This window comes from Sabethes cyaneus, chromosome 3, assembly GCF_943734655.1.
Source record: "Sabethes cyaneus chromosome 3, idSabCyanKW18_F2, whole genome shotgun sequence".
NCBI lineage: Eukaryota > Metazoa > Arthropoda > Insecta > Diptera > Culicidae > Sabethes > Sabethes cyaneus.
The window spans coordinates 169,323,214-169,342,012 of record NC_071355.1 but is presented as its reverse complement, the minus strand read 5'-3'; the positions used below and the strand labels follow the sequence as shown (position 1 = coordinate 169,342,012).

Sequence of the window (18,799 nt, the reverse complement as noted above, 5' to 3'; positions counted from 1 at the left end):
GGAAGGTGCTAAATACCGGAGTACACCTTGATGGCTGGTATTTTTCGTTATTGTTACTTTCTCATGCCTCTGTAAATTTCGTGCGTTACTGGCAGAAGTACGAAAGTATCGGTGTGGCTGGTTAGGCTCAGACATAATATAGGCAATATAGGTATCCATTTTTTTTAATAAGTTCATTTTTCAATAATTTAACATAATAGTAATTTAAAACCTATAGAAAGGTTTTTTGTCAAATTTCTCCAGTACCAAACAATCCTATCATTGTTTGAATTAAGAAAATGACTTCGAAAAAGACATATTTCGTCAAGATAATGCTTAGGATTGGAACATCTAAGATACTTGAAGTTACTATTCATTTTTACATTGTATGATTTAGATAAGATAGTTAGTTTACAAGTTGTGGTTATAGAAAATCTGATCTGAATCTGATGGTTACAATTCTAATGTTTATTAATTAATGTAAACAATAAACAGTGTTTTTTGAAGATTCTGAGAGCTCACACGTGATTCCTGAGATGTATAGTATGAAAGTAAAATGAAATGATCAGTTTGTATTGCCATTTCATCATGAAAAGACTTACATCTGAGCAATGTTTTTAAATCATTGGATATTATGCTCTGTGAAAACTATGTTTCGCAAACTTTGTCCATTTTACGGTCGTTATAATTAGCCTAGTGTGCAAGTTGTTAGAGTTCACAGGACAAATTTCATATGAATTATTCTCTATTGAACATCAAACCTTTGATCCATGTTCGTAGAGTACATAGAAAGTAGAAAGTGTTGATGTGACCGTGAATTGTTTGTTTTGTTTGATTTTGTTTGATTATAATCACTTTAACAGCTTAGGTCATTCGTGACTTCTGCGGGGTTGCGATTTGAACCCAGGTCCTCGGTGTGAGAAGCGTGAATGCTAACCACTACGCCGGGATTGACCCCTGTCGTGAATTGTTGATCTCTTGTGATTGTGAAGAAAGTAATTGGAACTGTGTTACTTGACGACATGGAAGAAATTACGCAAGAAGGTTAGCCTGAAGCCGTATAAAACCGGTCGTTTAAGAGTTGAAAACCGAATGATCTCTAATGTTTAGTAATTGGAGCTCAGATTAAAGTTACTAAATTATTTTTGGATAAATGCTGGACATATTGGTCTATCTGCTTATTTGGTTCTATAGTACATGACAGTACAATAACAAAATTAAATAACTATTTACACTGAATGTACTTATTTAATCGATTTTTTGCAAATAGAAAAACTTTTTTCTTGAAAAATGCTTCGAAATTTCCAGAAAAAAACTCATCCGTGGCGTTCTTCAGCATTCAACTGGCACAATAAAATACGGAACGTCTGGTTAGCCTATCTCAGATCCATCAACTTTAAGAAGACCACAAAATTGTGCTTAGCAATGAAGCTCCTTCCTGGCTGAATGGACATAATGATGAACGAAATTGTTGAATTTCATGTGATGAGCACAAAAGTTGCTATTGCATCTTTGAAAATGATCTATTTAGTGTGGTTTATTAGCCGGGGAAATCATTGGTCCATATTTCTTCAAAGATAAAGAAGAGCTGTACCGCGAATTCCACGTTCCCGCGTATCACTTGTTGATAACCTTCAAAGCCACGTATAATAAAGTAAACCGACATGAGTTATGGAAAATTATCGACGAAAATGACTTTCCGGAGAGACTGATCAGACTTGTCATGCGTATAATGCATGAGATTCAGTGCTGAGTGAGAATTTCGGTTGGGCTATTGGACCCATTGAGAGTTTCGGACTTCGATACGGTGATGGTCTTTCCTACCGGTTATTCAACACTGCACTAGAAAACTATGGACTCCAAAAGCATTTACTTACTTACTTAATAAGCCCAGAGCCGGGGTGGCTCTTGCCGTATCAAAAATTCCTCTCCATTGTACTCGGTCCTGGGCTAATTCGCCAATTCGTTGCGCGTCTCGACACACGCAAGTCGGCTTCAACCTGGTCGAGCCATCGTGCACGTTGAGCCCCTCTATTCCTCGTGCCGGTGGGGTTCTTGAAGAGTCGTCCGGCATCCTTGCGACGTGACCGGCCCACCGTAGTCTCCCAACTTTCGCCAGGTTACGATGGGAATCTCTCCAAGTGATTCATACACTCGTGATTCATACGTCTCAGCCATTCTTCGCTTTCCGTTTGCACTCCGCCTAAAATAGTCCGCAACACCTTTCGTTCAAAAACGGCAAGTGCACGTATGTCTTCCGTAAGCAAAGTTACTTATTCAAGTCTGTAGAGGACTACCGGTCTTATTAGCATTTTTTACATCGTCAGCTTTGTGCGGCGGCGTATGCTACTAGATCGAAACGTCTTGCGGAGGGAAAAGTAGGCTCGATTTCCTGCTTGAATGCGTCGTTGGATCTCCTTACTCGTATTATTGTCGGCGGTGACCAGAGATCCCAAATATACGAACTCATCAACCCCTTCCAGTTCATCGCCATCAATAGTCACTGTTCGTGGGAGGCAAACGTTACTTTCTTGGAAGCCTCTTCCTACCATATATTTGGTTTTCGATGCATTAATTTGTAACCCTATCCTCCTAGCCTCCGTTTTTAGTCTGGCGTAGATTGCCTCTGCCGTCCCACGGTTTCTAGTAATGATGTCGAGGTCGTCTGCAAAGGCTAGGAGTTGGCTACTCTTGCTGAAGATCGTTCCTCTCGTTTCGATGCCCGCTCGCCGGATCACACCTTCAATAGCGATATTGAATAACATACATCACAGTCCATCCCCTTGCCGTAACCCTCTGCGCGATTCGAAAGGACTTGAGAGTGTCCCCGAAACGCGCACGTGACACATCACTCGTTCCAGAGTAGCTTCGATTAGCCGCGTCAGTTTGTCCGGAAAACCGTACTCGTGCATTATCTGACATAGCTGTTCACGTTCAACGGTATCGTATGCTGCTCTGAAATCCACGAAAATATGATGCGTGGGCTGGTTGTACTCTCTACATTTCTGAAGGATTTGTCGGAGAGTAAAAATTTGATCCGTAGTAGCACGGGCCCCCATAAAGCCCGCCTGATACTGCCCTACGAATTCTCTTGCTATTGGGGATAGACGACGCAACAAAATCTAGGAGAGCACCTTGTAGGCGGCGTTGACCAGCGTAATGCCGCGGTAGATACAGCAGTCTAGCCGGTCGCCCTTTTTATAAATGGGACAGACTACGCCTTCCATCCACTCCTTTGGTAGTTTCTCTTCTTCCCAAATCCTTGAAATTAGCCAGTAAAGTTTCGTTGCTAGCGGTTCTTTGCCATTTTTATACAGTTCAACCGGGAGTCGGTCTTTTCCGGCGGCTCTATTATTCTTCAGCAGACCGATTTCTCGATTTCTCTTCGAGATCGGGAGCCGGTACGCTGTTGTCGTTTGTAGGTACTCCGAGGTTTACTTCCATTGCATCTCCTGCTGCTATATCGCCGTTGAGGTGCTCATCGAAGACCTGCTTCCACCTGTCGACCACCTCGCGCTAGTTTGTGATTAGATGTGTGTGTGGGCCTTGCGAGTTTGGTTCACCTTCTCGTAAAACTTGCGGGTGTAATTAGCCCGGAATAGTTGTTCTAGCTCCTCACGATCTCTGTCCTCATACTGGCGCTTTTTCCTCCTCAGGATCGTGGTCAACTCATTCCTCGCTCGTCGATACTTGGCCAAATTCCACCGTAGATATGCTCAGATAGTTTTCCCAAGCTCTTTTCTTCCCCTCCATCGCTTCTTGGCATTACCCGTCAAACCAATCATTTCGTGCATCCGAGGTTTCCACACCTAGCACCGCGGTAGCGGCCTCGTTGACGGTCGAGCGTATCCTACTCCATCCGTTTTCGAAGTTCGAAGCATCTAGCTCCACAGAGGAAGGCAGAACTTCATACAGTACGCGCGCGTAGTTTTCGGCAGTTTGTGGGTTGTCTAGTTGCCGAATGTTTAGCCGAGGAGGGTGACTTTGTCGCGAGGTATTGACCGTCGATAGTTTTGAGAGCACACTGCTACTAGGTAGTGGTCCGAGTCAATATCCGCACTCCGTAGGAAGCGTACGTTGGTGATGTTCGAGAAAAACCGGCCCTCGATGAGAATATGGTCGATTTGGTTCGAGGTTCGTTGGTCAGGTGATCTCCAGTTGGCCTTGTGGATATCTTTGTACGGAAAGAAGGTGCTTTTGATCACCAAGCCTCCGGAAGCCGCAAAGTTGATGCATCGCTGGCCGTTATCGTTCGTGTCGGTGTGCAGGCTATGGGGCCCGATCACCGGTCTATACATTGCTTCCCGGCCGACCTGGGCGTTTATATCCCCGATGACGATCTTGATGTCCCGTCGTGAGCAGCTGTCGTAGGTTGCCTTCAACTGCGCATAGAACGCTTCCTTCTCGTCGTCGGGTCTACCTTCATGTGGACAATGCACGTTTATGATGGTATAGTTGAAGAAACGGCCTTTTATCCTCAACACGCACATCTTCTCGTTGATCGCTTTCCAGTCCATTACGCGATCCTGCATTTTGCCCAACACTACGAAGCCCGTTCCCAGCTCGTTGGTCGCTCCACCACTCTGGAAAGCTTTGCCACCACGGATCCTCCACACCTTCTCGCCTTTGCGACAGATCTTCTGCAGTGCCACGATGCCAAACTTTCGGGGTTTTCCAAAAGCATTTGCAATCGTTTAATCGTTTCCGCACAAAGAGCACTTTGCGTAGAACGCAAATAGGACGGGCTGTCTTCTGTGGGCATGAGAAGAGGACTTTACTCGAACAGGACCTACGAGAACTCGGAATTTTCAAAGGACGGGTCCAAGTTCCGCTATAATGCTATCCTTTTCTCTTGCTGTTATTTTTCAGCTTCTTCAACGTGACCGATGATACCCACGAGGTGGTACATTTCCGGCAAACGATCACGATCGATAGTCTAAACCAAGAGGTGCGAACTTGAGCGCCTGCTCCCCAGGTGGCTGAAACAGTGTCTGTCTCAGAACGTGCGGTTAAACTTAAAATGCTGGTTCTCGCCTGCTAAATCTAAGATGGTAGACCCATGAGCTGGATATAGCCTTCGTGACTCCGTTAAGGTGGTAGTCCGAAAATCTCGTTTACCACGAACGATGAAAATGGAAATATGGAACGAATTAACGGGTATAGGACACGGCAAGAAAACAAAGAAAATATTAATGGATAACGATTGGAAATCTGGTATCTGCAATGTGCGAACTTTATATGAGCCCGTACAAACTGTCTTGCTTGCTCGGGAGCTACATCCACTCGGAGTGGTATTCCGTGCAGTAGACTCTATTGCAGGCACTTTTTTCAATCTACTATACAGTGGCGGAGAAAGGAATTTATAAGGCTTATAAATTCCGTAGCCTGACGAAAGGTCTTCTGCAGCACCTATTTTCCACGTCTTAATATTCGGAAACACACCTGGAGGCATCTAAATGGAGACTCCAGTTCTCTGATCGATCATGTCTTGATTGACGGTCGACAATTTTCGGATGTCCTAGATGCTTTTCAAGGACCAAATATCGACTCTGACCACTAACTTGTCGTGCGTAAGGTTGGCGCTAGATTGTCGAATGCGGCGAAGGCTCGCACTTAGAGAATTCTGGGATTCAACATCCAGCGGTTGACGGCGCACCAGCTGAATACGCCAGAACGGTTGATCAACGAATCGCAGAACAGTAGGCAGAAAGGGATATAAGTGGGCTGTCGAGGAATCTCCACGACGCTGCCGTTGAAACAACTGCAAGATAGTAGGCATGACGTGTGGAAGATAGTGTGAGAGCTGGATTAATACCAAATGCCAGAGAGTGACACATCAGAAGAATGATCAGGTTAACGAAGTCGTTCGTCGGCGAGTAGTACGCTGGTTTTCGTGAGGATCGCTTCACAATGGCTCAGATATTTACCCTGCGTTAATGCATTAATGGGCTTTAAAGTGGTGTACGATTCAGAAAAACGAAATGAGCTGTGGCTGATTATGCTAGCACATGGTTTTCCGATGGGACTAGTTACGCTGATTGGTGCGAAGCTGGATGAGTCAATGTCTTGAGTCTGTATAACGGGAGAGACCTCGGTCACTTTCGTGACGTTGGATGGGCTGAAGTAAGGGGATGCACTCTCTAACCTGCTATTCAACGTTGCCTTTGAAGGTACATTACGTAGAGCAAACATGGAAAGAAACGGGACTATCAACTTGAGATCTCACATGATTCTTGATTTTGCGGATGACGTCAATATCATTGGAATCAACCGCAGAGCAGTGAAAAAGATCTTTGGGCCTTTTAAATGGGAAGCAACAAGATTGGGATTTACTAATTACTCCACCAAAATGAAGTACTTGGTTGCTGGCAGGGGGGAGTCCAAATAATGTTGACACCGAAGTAGAGTTGGCTGGGGAACGATGTGAAGTACGGATTCTACAGATTACGTAACCAGCTAAAGTCCCTTAGTTTGAAAATTTGCTTAAAACTGGCGCTCTACAGAACACTAATCATCCCGGTGGCCTTTTACGGACATAAACTATCGATGCTAAAGAAAGCTGAGCGAGTGCTAAGGGGTTTTTGAGAGTGAAATTCTGTGATTTATATAGACAATGGAGTGATGCGCCGCGGCATGAACCACGAGCAGTATCAAGTTTACAAATATGCTACGAAGGTAGTACAATGTCGAGGGCTTTGGTAAGCTGGACATGTGGCCAGAATGCCCGACGTATGAGTAGCTAAAACTGTTTTCAGCAGAGAACCAGGAAGCCGCCGTAGATTTCCGGGAAGACCCCGCACTCGGTGAATGTGCGCTGTCCAGGACGATGCACGTTCAGCTGGCGTTCAACGGGATTGGAGAACGGTATCCCAGGACCGACAGTTCTGGAGAACCATAGTCCGTTTGGAGCAGGGTCGATAACGGACCATCGCCACTAAAGAAAAGAAGAAGAAGCCGTGCTCTGCTGCTCTGTTAGTGGCTTGGTGTTAATGGTTGTAACGGAGTTTCAACAGGTCTCAAGAATCCTGCTTACCCTCTTTCGGCAGCACGACATCGATTCGAGGGATAAGCCGTATTTACCGATGACAATGTAAACAAACCGAGCGATTGTCGCTTTGACCGGCTGGTCTACTTTTGGTATTATAATAGTCACACGTGACATGCTTTTGTCGAGTAACACGATTGAGTCGACCGCTAAAAAGCAGGCGACGCTACTGTCAACAAATGACGAGTGAGTGTCTGGTTTTGGTCGTGCTTTTAGCCGCTGTGCTGCCCATCTTTCCCCTAATCGACATTCGACAATGACTGAATCTAGTCGAGTTACTCGACATGCCTTTCATAATAGGGGGTCCTATATTTGGAAAATATTTTCTCATTAAAGGATCGAAATTCGTAATTAATCTGGACAAAAATAGTTTTAGTCATCAACTATAAACTAAAAGACAACAAGAAGTTCAATATAATAATGTGATCTTCCGAGGAGCGGTCCTATTAGTTCCAGTAACTTCTGAAATACTCTATCAACAATTCAACAGGTGAATGATCAAATCTTCGATTGTGCAGCGGCTTACTTAACACTGCAGGCAGTAATGGTTCCGTATATTTACTTGCCTTACATTTCGGGCTTCGTTCATTCAACATCAACAAAGGGAGCTGGTTGTAATATAACGGCCTGGTAAAGGGGGAAACATGACGAAGTTAACTCCAGTCCGGCGCGCAGCAAAGCGGGAAAATAGGTATGTGGAAAGAGAGAAACCATTGAGCGGTAAGCATAAATTAGACAGCAGAATGACTGTGTAGCAGAACGTATAGTAACGGGCACTCACTGGAACTCTCCCTTTTTCTTCAAGAGTGGCGTTGAGGTGGTAAAATAACTCAAATCGACAGGAATTTACTCGTGGTGAGTTTTGGTTTGGTTGATTTCCACCTGAAATCCGACACGAGTGCCAATTGTCATACTGGCGCAGATTGGCCAGTAATAAGCCTAACAAGTCAACATGATTCAATCTATTCGATTACTTGCGCCATCGTTAGGATTTCAGTTCGAGTTTTGGTTCGTGTCTTTCGGCGAAGTTGGGGGCCATTGGTGGGTTATTTGATACCACAGCGTTTGCTCTTCACATTACACGTCATACCAATGTTAATAATATACATATAGTAACATATATTTGAACAGTGCTGGTTGTTCGTCTCGAATAACTTCTCTTTATTTTTTTCTCCGCCTGTCGGGCACCATAAATTACATAAATGCTAACCAACTAGCACGAAGTCGGGTGAGCTTTCTTCTCTGGTAGGTTTTTGGAGATCGGTGCGAATTTATGTGATAGAGATGTTTAAAAAACATTTATTCAGAGCTTGTCTTACGAAATATAAGAGATGTACGTTTTTCTTCACTTTCAAATTAGATGAACAAATTGGTATCTTTTAAAATGATGCTCAATAAAATTGCAATGTATTGTGAGACCTGGAAAACCAGAGAGAACCCAAAATAATAATAATAATAATAAAACAATTAGAATAAATATATTTCCATATAGTTAATTGAACTGTTAAATTGTAAAGTATATATTTGTTAGACTGTACTGATTTAAAAATCTGGATTGTGGTCCAAATGGTAATTTACCACGTAAATTGCCTATTTTTCTAGTCGTCACCATTCTACAGTAATGAGCAGAACTGACTCAACATGTGATTATGCAAATTTGATCATTCCCAGTTTTATCACAGTCAGCATCAAGCAGAATGACGTTAGAAGAAGGCTATGGCGTCCCCATCGCAGGCTTCAAGCATCCGCGCGCTCAACGATGCACAGTGCGGCTGAGCGTGGCTATCCGTAGACCGATCGTTACTGTTTACGCTCCGTCATCCCTGGTTGGCGTGGCGTGGAGCTGTGTTTGGGTCTTACTCTGCTATGCTACACAGACGATGGTCGAAGCGAGAGCAAGTGCGGCGGCGGACGGAGCCCTCGGTCGAAATCACACAGTCAGTCTTGCCAGTGTTGTTGAACCTAAACGACGCTCGGTCTCGCTAGAGTTGTACGCGACGGGATTGTTGTGTTGTGTTGTGTAACGTCGTGTGGCGATCGACTGAACGAATTTTTCGCTGGACTCGCCGGGCTGAAGCGTGAGAGTGAGAGAGTTAGATCGGGCAGGAAAAACCTGTTCCACGATCGAGAAGCTTGCGTGCTAAGACCTCAATGTGCGGTGCGGTTAAGGAGGTTTAGGTTGAGGTTAGATCAGAGGAAACAGAAGCACACTGTGTCAGTTGGCATTTATTCGCCTTTTCTTAGAACTTTTGACAACGACTATGGCCCGACTCTTTGTTGCATCTAAGGAATGTAATTAAATTAGAATTTTCATCAAGATTGTTCATGATTGCTCGAAATTGCTGTCATTGTTTTGGATGTACGATTGTAGACACTTGAACCAAGTATCTATTCTCAATCGCCTGATGGAGTGCAATTCTTGCTGGTGTACAAACCTGTTTTATGATTTAGTTGTGAATTTGCAATAGGTTTTCGGAGCGCACGCTGTATTTCACTTATGAGGAAGCGTTCGAGACAGACAGTGCTGTCAGTGGGTGGAAGCGTGCTATTTTATTGAATGTGAAGTACATACTTGCTTTGGGAAAAAGACCATAAATTTTACTATCGCTGTAGTGAAATGCGTAATAAAAGATTTTTAGAATTCTTTAATATGTCGAAGACATTAAAATGTCGACATGATGATTCAATGTTTTTTATGCATTGTACGTAGAGAAGACGATGACCTAAAATAGTATAGTAAATCTCGATGGCGTGAGCGTTTTCTATGAAAACAAATTTTTATCACTCACGTTAGTCAGTTTGTTGCAGCTTTACCACGATAACGTTAGCAAATGACTACCTATCTTAAAGATTCAAATAAAACATTCGATAGACTAACTAGTTAAAAGTACTCTTTGTTTACCACAACACTCGATTGCCCATACTATGCTTACGACTTGCACGGTTCATCAGTGTTTGTTTTCGAAATATCGTCACCATAAATTAACCAGAATGACAAAAGAGTGGTTTTAAAAGGGCTTTTAACCATTCAAAATGGATTTTTGAAAGATAACTATACCTTTGATACAACGAATGTTTAATACCCCAAATGTTTATAACCTCAAAATTGAGACTAAACTGACACTAAATTGGACACTAAAATGTTCATAAGCCCAAAATTGAGACTAAACTGACACTAAATTGGGAGAATATTTTGGAAAATCCAAACTCTCGATTTTTTTAATTTTCAAGACCTGGTAAAACTGTACGCATTTGTTAACGATTCAATTCTCGATGAAGAAAAACTTCAAGCCAACGAAATTGGAAATGTAACCTCAATAAACTGTGAAAAAAGTAACTCACTGAACTCCATTGATCACCGAATTAAAAAATATAAAGGTGCCAAAAAATGGGATTGGTGACGAAGATGAAATTTATCCGGAAAATGTCCTGTCGCAAGACCGGTAAGCGTGCTGAGATCTCTCTTATTAGGACTCAGCAACTTTTGAGTAAAACCTTAATACTCGGCGTTATAATTTTTTTTATTCTTTGAGTGATTGTAAGGCCATCTAATGAAGTATTCCACCACGTACACATATAAAGATTTTTTGACATTAGCTGAGGCCCTCGCTGAGGCTGTTTGCAGTAGGAGTAATATCAACAACATCAAATTCCAAACTCCCGGATCTTCTCCTCCACTATTTGCTCCCCTCTCACTTCTACATAAGCGATCCTCAGCAAATGTCATTCTCGTTGGTGACGAAACCGCAAATTACTTCATTGGCCACGACTGTTCGACTCTCCCTTTGTTTCAGTTCACCCTTCAACACACAGTCAGAGATTCGGCAGAATGAATCTGGACTCGTGCCATCCTCGACTGTCGACTCACTACGAGTCGGCGTGTTGAGGATAGACGAGAAATAGGACTGAATTTCTGCTAGCGCATCCTTTAGGTCCTGTTCCTCCACCCCCTCCCCCCTCCACCATTCATCCCTCTGCACCGGTCGCGTCACACCTTGGATTAGGGGTTTATCCATTCAGGTCATTACGTAATAGTCATGCATAACAGCTATTCAAACCATCCTCTTTGTAGGGGCTTTGGGCCCTCTGCTCTGGTTCTCAGTAGCTTCAGGCTCGTTCGAACATGTCTCTACAGAGATTCGTCATTTGCAGGTGGGGTTATCTTGGACTTGATCTTGGACTAAAAATATTGACTATGCGGAGGTAAGATTCGAACTTACAGCTCTCAATTTCCAGTTGAGCGTATTAGTTAATCAATTACACCACTAGGCCGTCTGATATTCCGTTTAATTAATTGTTTTGTTGCCAAATGTCAAGTTTAATGTCAAGTTTTGTTGCGCTCATCCAACTGTTATTCCCCACACATTTACCCAAAGAGAGTATTATTTCTTCGACCATTTTTGTTCCTGTCACGCTGGCTGATAGGCTGCAGAGTTGCGAAGCCCGCACTCTTGTGGTCTAATTTTCTCACACACGCGTACTCATTCTAACGAACACGCCCGCATGGGAATTCCTTCAAAGCTCCCCCTTTAATTTCATCATGCAGTGCGACGAGTTTTTGCGCGTATGTGTTTAGCTAACAGCTACAGTTGTCGCTCGTCGTTCGTCGTTGCAGCCCGATCTGCTGATGCCGATTACACGCAAGGACTCGCGCTCCCGCTCGTGAGTAGAATCGAGGGTGAAGATGAAGAAGAAGAAAAAGTAATGCAAAATTTGTATCCCAGTGCGCTACCAACCTCACGGGCACTCGTGGGGAATGAGTTTTTTGCCTCGGAAATAAGCCATGCAGGAAGCCGACGTGAGGATGAGCGTCTTGGTATACTTGGTATATTTCATGATTCATGTGCCTGCGCCACACTCTATCGTCTAATATGCCGCTAAGAATTGATCGCAGGATCTTACGCTCAAAAACACCAAAAGCTCGTCGGTCGGTCGAAAATTAGCGTCTTATAGAGCGCGAGTTTTGTACGGAGTTATAGGCTACGGCACCTCAGCTGGCTACGTAATCCGTAGAAGGCCTTATTGGCAGCCACCAATTTTGGTCTTAAATGCCATCATAAAAGTGCAATAAAACCCAAATTGTTACTTGGGCGTCACCTTGTTTCAGACTATCTAACGTTACAAACGAGTCCGATGTCTCACCTGCTATTCTGACGCTTGATTTTGAACCGTCAAGGGTAGCACGTACCGTGAATTCGGGTGAAATTGATCACTTTTTCGAGTATTTTTTAAATATCTTTGAATAGAAACATATTTAGGAAGATGATTCAATTTTAAAATAAGTACTGTAGTGCTGGCTACACGACAGTATCATCTATATCTTATATAAATAGTTTTATTTTAGATAAAACTTAATGTAATCGTGAGATTGAAAATTTACAAATAACGGGTGAAATTGATCACGTAGAAATCAAGACGATATTGCTATTAAACCATACACTCTGACAGCAATAACCTAACGTGCAGTATAAAATCTGGCGTAATCGAGATATTGCCTGTATGTAGGCAACAATGTCGCGTACAGCAACTAGCACAAAAATCAAACAGTCAGCTCTACATTAGCATGGTTGATGCATCTGCTAAATAAATATGAACGATAGAAAAGATATTAAGCCAATTTTAGCATCGTAATCGTTTGTTTTTGTTTAAACATTGCTGTATATATGTGTAAATGTACGATTTTCGTATACAATCTTCACCAATCTAGTGAAACAAATAATTTAATTCTCCTCATATACGGGAGCTTGACTGTCTCTTTGAATGTGTAGTTGCATTTCGCTATGTAAGCACAAACCGATCTCTTGCACTCTCATGCAACTGCCATATGGAGCGTTTGTAAAATTTGTGCGAAGTATTGTCTGTCTTTTGCACCCTTTTATAAATCTCCATTCTGCTTCACAGAAAGAATAAACTTTCGCAGGTGGCAGCTCCATTTCGCACCTATAGCCATCTAGAAATCTATGTTGCCTCAGTTCATGATGTTATCAATCGTTTTATTTCGTAAAAGGTCAAATCAAACAATTTCTGTCGCATAATTTTATTCATGGAAATTATCAAAGCACAGCCAGATAATTAGAGAATCGAATTAGTTCTATCAAAATTTCCTTCTGCAACGAAATGTGTGTTAACAGCAAGGAGTTTTATCGAGCATGTTGAAAATTGCGATTCGATCAAAATAGTAAATTTTAAAAAATCAAGCATTTTTCAAGATCAATCTTGCTGAAAGCCAAGTGACTTTGACCTGTAACTCAATCTTTATATGGATGGGTGCATATTCAGCTTTATGAATCAGTATAAACGTAGAATAAAGAGTTTTTTACTCGTTGGTCCAAGGTGATCAATTTCACCCGACTGATCAATTTCGCCCGAATCGACGGTAATAGTCTAATCAGTTTGTTGGTAAACCATGTTCAAGCCTTATCTGCCACAGCTCATTTCGTTTAACTGAATCGTACGCCGCCTTGAAGTCTATAAATAAATGGTAAATCTGCAAGTTGAATTCTCGGAATTTATAGGGCATCTGTCGTAGAGCGTCCCTCTCAAAAACCGCATTGACAATCGCCAACAAAGGTTTCCTGCAACGGCCTCAGTCTGAGAAACTAGATGCGAGAGAGAATTTTGTATGCAAAATTGAGAAGAGTAACACCTCGATAATTACTGCAGTCGAGTTGATGACTCTTTTTGTAAATAGGACACGTGAGACCTTCCAACTATTCCGTTAGTAGTTCCTCCTCATTCCATATCTTTAATATATCCTGATGGATTGCACAATACAGCCTTTCGCTCCCGCCTTTCAAAAATTCGGCGGAGATGCCGTCCTTTTCAGCTGCTTTGCCAGTTTTAAGCTCTTTCGCTTCTTTTCTAACCTCGTCCAAAGTTGGTGGATCCACAGCTTGTCCATCATCCTCCATCGTTATCCTGTTTCAATTGACCACTCCATCTTGTTCACCATTCAACAATGCATCGAAATGTTGTTTCCAACATCTGGCCACCTCCGGTCTTTCGGAAATTAGGTTCCCCTCCTTGTCGTTCCACATAACAAGAGTTGGCACGATCCGGTTCCTGATTCCGTTGATCGTATTAAAGAAGCTTCTCGCATCGTGTCTCTCGAAGCAATTCTCTGCCTCCGCAAGAACGCGATTCCAGTGCTGGCGTTTCTTAGGACGATGAAGTCTCTTTTCGGCAGCTCTAACCTCTAGCACCTCGGAGTCTCGCTCTGCTCTGGCGTGTTACAGTTGCAGCCAATAGGTTATATGAATAAAAGAGTTAGAGCAAACTCCCCCATAAGATTTATACGGAAAAAGCAAAGCAAACTGGTTAGTTCATACGGCCTAATGACTTCTGGCTCGAGTTTTCTCATCAGTCACTCGCTAGCACTCTGAATTAAATCACTCAGGAAGTGGTTGCAGCAGTAGTACCCAACCCTTCTCGTGCTGTAGAAACTACTGATCGCATCCTGGATGTGCCTCCACTGTTCATTCAGGTTCTCTCCGAGTTGTTCACTGATCCGCTTATGAAATGAATCATCTAAGGTTGAACTCCTTAGAAACTTGCAAAACTCGAGATCGTGACAAAGGTCATTCGAGATTTACGATTTATGTATAGCACAGATCAATTTATGGCATCACGAAGTTTACCGGGTCAGCTAGTTACTCCTAAAACAAGTAGGTATATGGAAACATTTTTTGGGTGTCCGAATTTTTTTTGTTGTTCAACGAAAAACGGCAAAAATTTCGGGTTCGTTTGCCGATCAAGCAGAGGATTTTTGGAAATCTTAGAAATTTTCTCGCTTTGCACTTTTGTGTCTCGCCGTACTTATTGTAGACAAACAAAATGTGCCAATAAATACCTTATGTCGATCAATACCTTATACCCCGGCCTATCATGCGTGTTATTAATTATTAGCGTAATTTTAGTAATAATAATAGTAATATCAACTTCTATTTAGGTCTGAGCACGCCAGTAGCCACATATAAACATATCATGCAAGTACCTTGAAAGTTCACATTTTACTTAGAGTTCGGACAGCCAGGTGTTTCATATCTCATGAGCTTAGTAGCAACGCTGTCTGTAGGAATGTGATTTGTGTCAAAAAGTGTTACTTATTTTTCTTTGTGGCGGCAGAATCGGTGTGACTCAAATACAGTGGGTTATTTTTACTATTTTATTTCCGACTCATTGTTAAGTAAATCAATACTTCAAAATTAAATGTAGAGGAAGAGCTACGAAATAGGAACGGTTCCACGCATTGATTTGGTTTTACTCTGCTACGAATTGAGCCACGTTTCTATCAACAGTTGCATCGTCTTTGTAAAATTGTAAAATTGCAAATTTTACGGCCGATCTAACCTCGCAACACAGTCGTCCCAGATTTAAATCATGAATGGAAAGGCACCTCGTGCCGGAAATAAAAAAATACGCAAGTCAAATGCACTTTCAATCGAAATTTGAAAGATTTTAAAGCCTTCTGAAGTACCTAATCTAAAGAAACAAGACTCACGTGATCCATCGTCTCGCATCGAGTTACGTTTTATGATCAACTAGGGCCTCCCATTATTGTTTCCACTATGTTACACAATATTATTTAAACTATTATAAAAGGCTTACCGATGCTTCAAAACTGCCGATTAAACCGGCCGAGCTGTAATTCCGTTTCAGCTCCAGTAGCGGTAACCCTGTTAGGCCCATTATACTACAATTATATATGATATCGTTTGAAAATATCTGTTAATAGCATGCATTCGTTCATAAAAACTAGATTAAACTATCGTCCAAAGTTTATCATTAACACTAAATAATAATAAGAACTCGTTAAAATCGTTAGGCATGGCATGAACCTAGGCAGAAAAGGGTTGATTATGCATCGCATCCTCACACCGGCATTTTATACGTTACAAAAGAAAACAGTAAGCCAAGCAGTAACAGTTTGATCCCATTGAAAGTCACGCACCGTGGAATGACCGTTGCCAGCTTATCCAAGCGAAGAATTCCAACAGGAGCATAAGGCAATGTTTGTCTTGGTTTGATTGTTAATTGGATAAGCAAAATTTCATAGCTTCTCCGTTGGGATATCTCGTATACTTTCTCTGAATGTGGTCTCCTTCTTTTGAAGTAGAAGGAGATTATTTAGAAAAAGTTTATTTTTTTAATTCGTGTTGTAAACATTTGCGAACAAAGGCCGTTCAATTCTCTCGCATGTCAAAACATTGAAGATAAACAAATATGACAAAAGTGACTGTCGTAAACATTCTTCGCATTACAGTCATATTTTTCTGCTCTTGACGGCGGTTTTTATTTAGTTTTTATTCATGATAGAATAATAATGCATGATTTACTGCTTGTACTTACTGCCGCATAGCAACAACACATCGTCTGAGGATTGGTCGAGAACGACGTGGGTGTGCATAGCTAAATATGCATATTTTCATACAATTGAGGAAAATTTCCACCGATTTTTTATTGTATGGTTAGCTTACACCAGAAATGTGTACATACATTTCACGACAGGGTGCCGCCAGATGTTTCAATGAATGACGTGAAATTTCAAACAAAATTATTCCCTGAGGATTTTGTTATGAATGACTGGTTAACTAACAATGCATCAGCGATCAAATAGGTATTGCGTCATATGATCGCTCTGGATCCACGCGAACCGCACTTTCAGCTTCCGACCGCCTCGGATGGTGCGGTTCGTGATGTTTACCTTCACTCAAACTGCTTATAAAATTCGTGTTTATTCGGGAAAAACTATCATGTGACGTCGGTAAACATACTATTGGCTCACGGTTTGTGTTCTTTCCTCTGTGTGAAGTTGTTTACGTCATACGGCTTGTCACAGATAAATCACTCGAACCAAGTTACGCCGCTTAAGCCGCATACGATTTTCTTTCTCTGAAGTTCGAGGCCGTCGTTTTGACATGTAGCAAACCGTGGGGTGAAATGTAATGTCGTTTCAGGTTGGAGTAAAGTTAGGTTGTCAACGGAAGAGACCGTTTACCAGTTAGGCCAATGAGGAAAACAAACACATTATGATGCTGTAAAATGATAGCCCTGCGGATTTCCCGAAAACAGAGTTATCCGTAAACCAAGCAAAACTTATGTGGGCGAGGGGAGCAACTGACTGTCATCGTTTGACGGTTGCCTCTCACACAAGATTTTGTTTGTTGTTATATTGTGCGTATAGTTGAAGCAGCGCCATCATTTTACGGCTAGTTTGCACTATTTGATTGAAATCAGATAGTCTCGAAACTTAGAGCATTCATTTAGCTTGATTTGCTCGTTATGTTGGCAACACATCAAGCGATATTAGAGATTGAAGGTCCATTGAGGCTATCTGATTCGTTGAATAAATATACCTGCTTCAAAGCAAGACTGACAAATCTGATAGTCAAAGACGTGTCATGGGCGTAACAAGTTCTCGATCTTTTTAATAATATAAATGATCCACGGTTCTTCACGGTATAAACTGATTTTTCCTAAAATTTTAAAGTTTGCCTTAATTTTTAATTATTTCGATATCGAGACACATTCGGTGAGCAGGTACTGATATAAAATCATAACATAATTCATGCTTAATTTACTAAACCGATCCTACTATTTGTACCTCACACATTTTACGATCAATCACCAAAAAAATGAAAAAATCGGAAACGAGAGAAAGAGCGGGAGTGAACGATCATCATCCGTTCCGCAAAGTACGGTGGCGGCTCACAGTCGGAAAAGCCTTGTTTTCCGCCGGCATGGTCGGGTCTGAGCACGAATCGTACGCGGAAAATTGTGGCAACGTATCATCAACCAGTGCCGGCTCAGTCAGTCAGCCAGTCAGTGTTTGGACTTTCCTCGGACGGTACGTACGCGTTGTCGTTTGTTGGTGGCCACTTACCGTTCGCCGTGTCGGTTGAGGTGCCGCCGAGATTGTGCTCTATAAAGCAACGCAACGTGATTCTAAAGTTGGTTGCTCGGTGGTCCGATTGGGTAGGAATCTGGTCGGTAGAATTTTTGTTACTTTTTAATTAAGCAATTTGATGCCGTCGAAAGACGCCAGTGACCAATGAGTTTTTATGTTAACAGTGATTCAGGGGATCATTTAAAAGTTTATGAAAAATATTCTTCTGTTGTTGAGACTAAAGAAAGGCGATTAAGTGTCAAGGAGACACTTGCTGACAGACGGTGACCTAGCTTTGTTAGTTTAGTTTTAAGAGTCTTCTCTGCAGACGGAAGTCGGTTTTGAAAAAAACATAATAAATTGCCGGCTTTCCTCACTTTCTTTGGACAGACGGACGGCTCATGGTTTGGGTGGTGTATTTTTAGACGAAGAAAAAAATCATCAAATTCAGTTAGTTTCACGCTGCTTCACATGTTTGCTTAATTTTTGTTGTTTTTTGATGTGCGATCGATGAGTGTGGTTTTTTGTTTTATTAGCAAGCAGAAGGCGAATATTTGTGAGCGCGACTAGACATAGTGATTTCTGTTTCTGTTAACCCGTTTGCGCGAAAAGAAGCAGGTAGACTTGTTTATTTGATTTAGAGCGGTTATTTATTCGTTTTGTTGTAGTAATATGTTTCCAGTGTGAAGTGATTATGAATTGTTAAGTTGGTTTGATTTAGTAGATTTATTGTCGAGAATGAGAGTGGGTATTATTCAAATTGAAAAGCGAAGAAGCTGATGCAGTGCGAAATTTATCTGTTATTTTGATTCGAAAAATGATGATTTAACGAATTTGACGGATATCTGCTGCCACATATTAAATACCTGTTACTGTGACGAAATGGTTCG

At 41.9% G+C, this 18,799-nt stretch overlaps 1 protein-coding gene across 1 annotated transcript in view; it reads left to right on the top strand.

Annotated features, from left to right (window-relative positions):
• Nucleotides 1–18,799, top strand: part of LOC128744335 (protein PALS2) — a 72,476-nt gene that overhangs the window by 964 nt on the left and 52,713 nt on the right. The window lies entirely within an intron of this gene.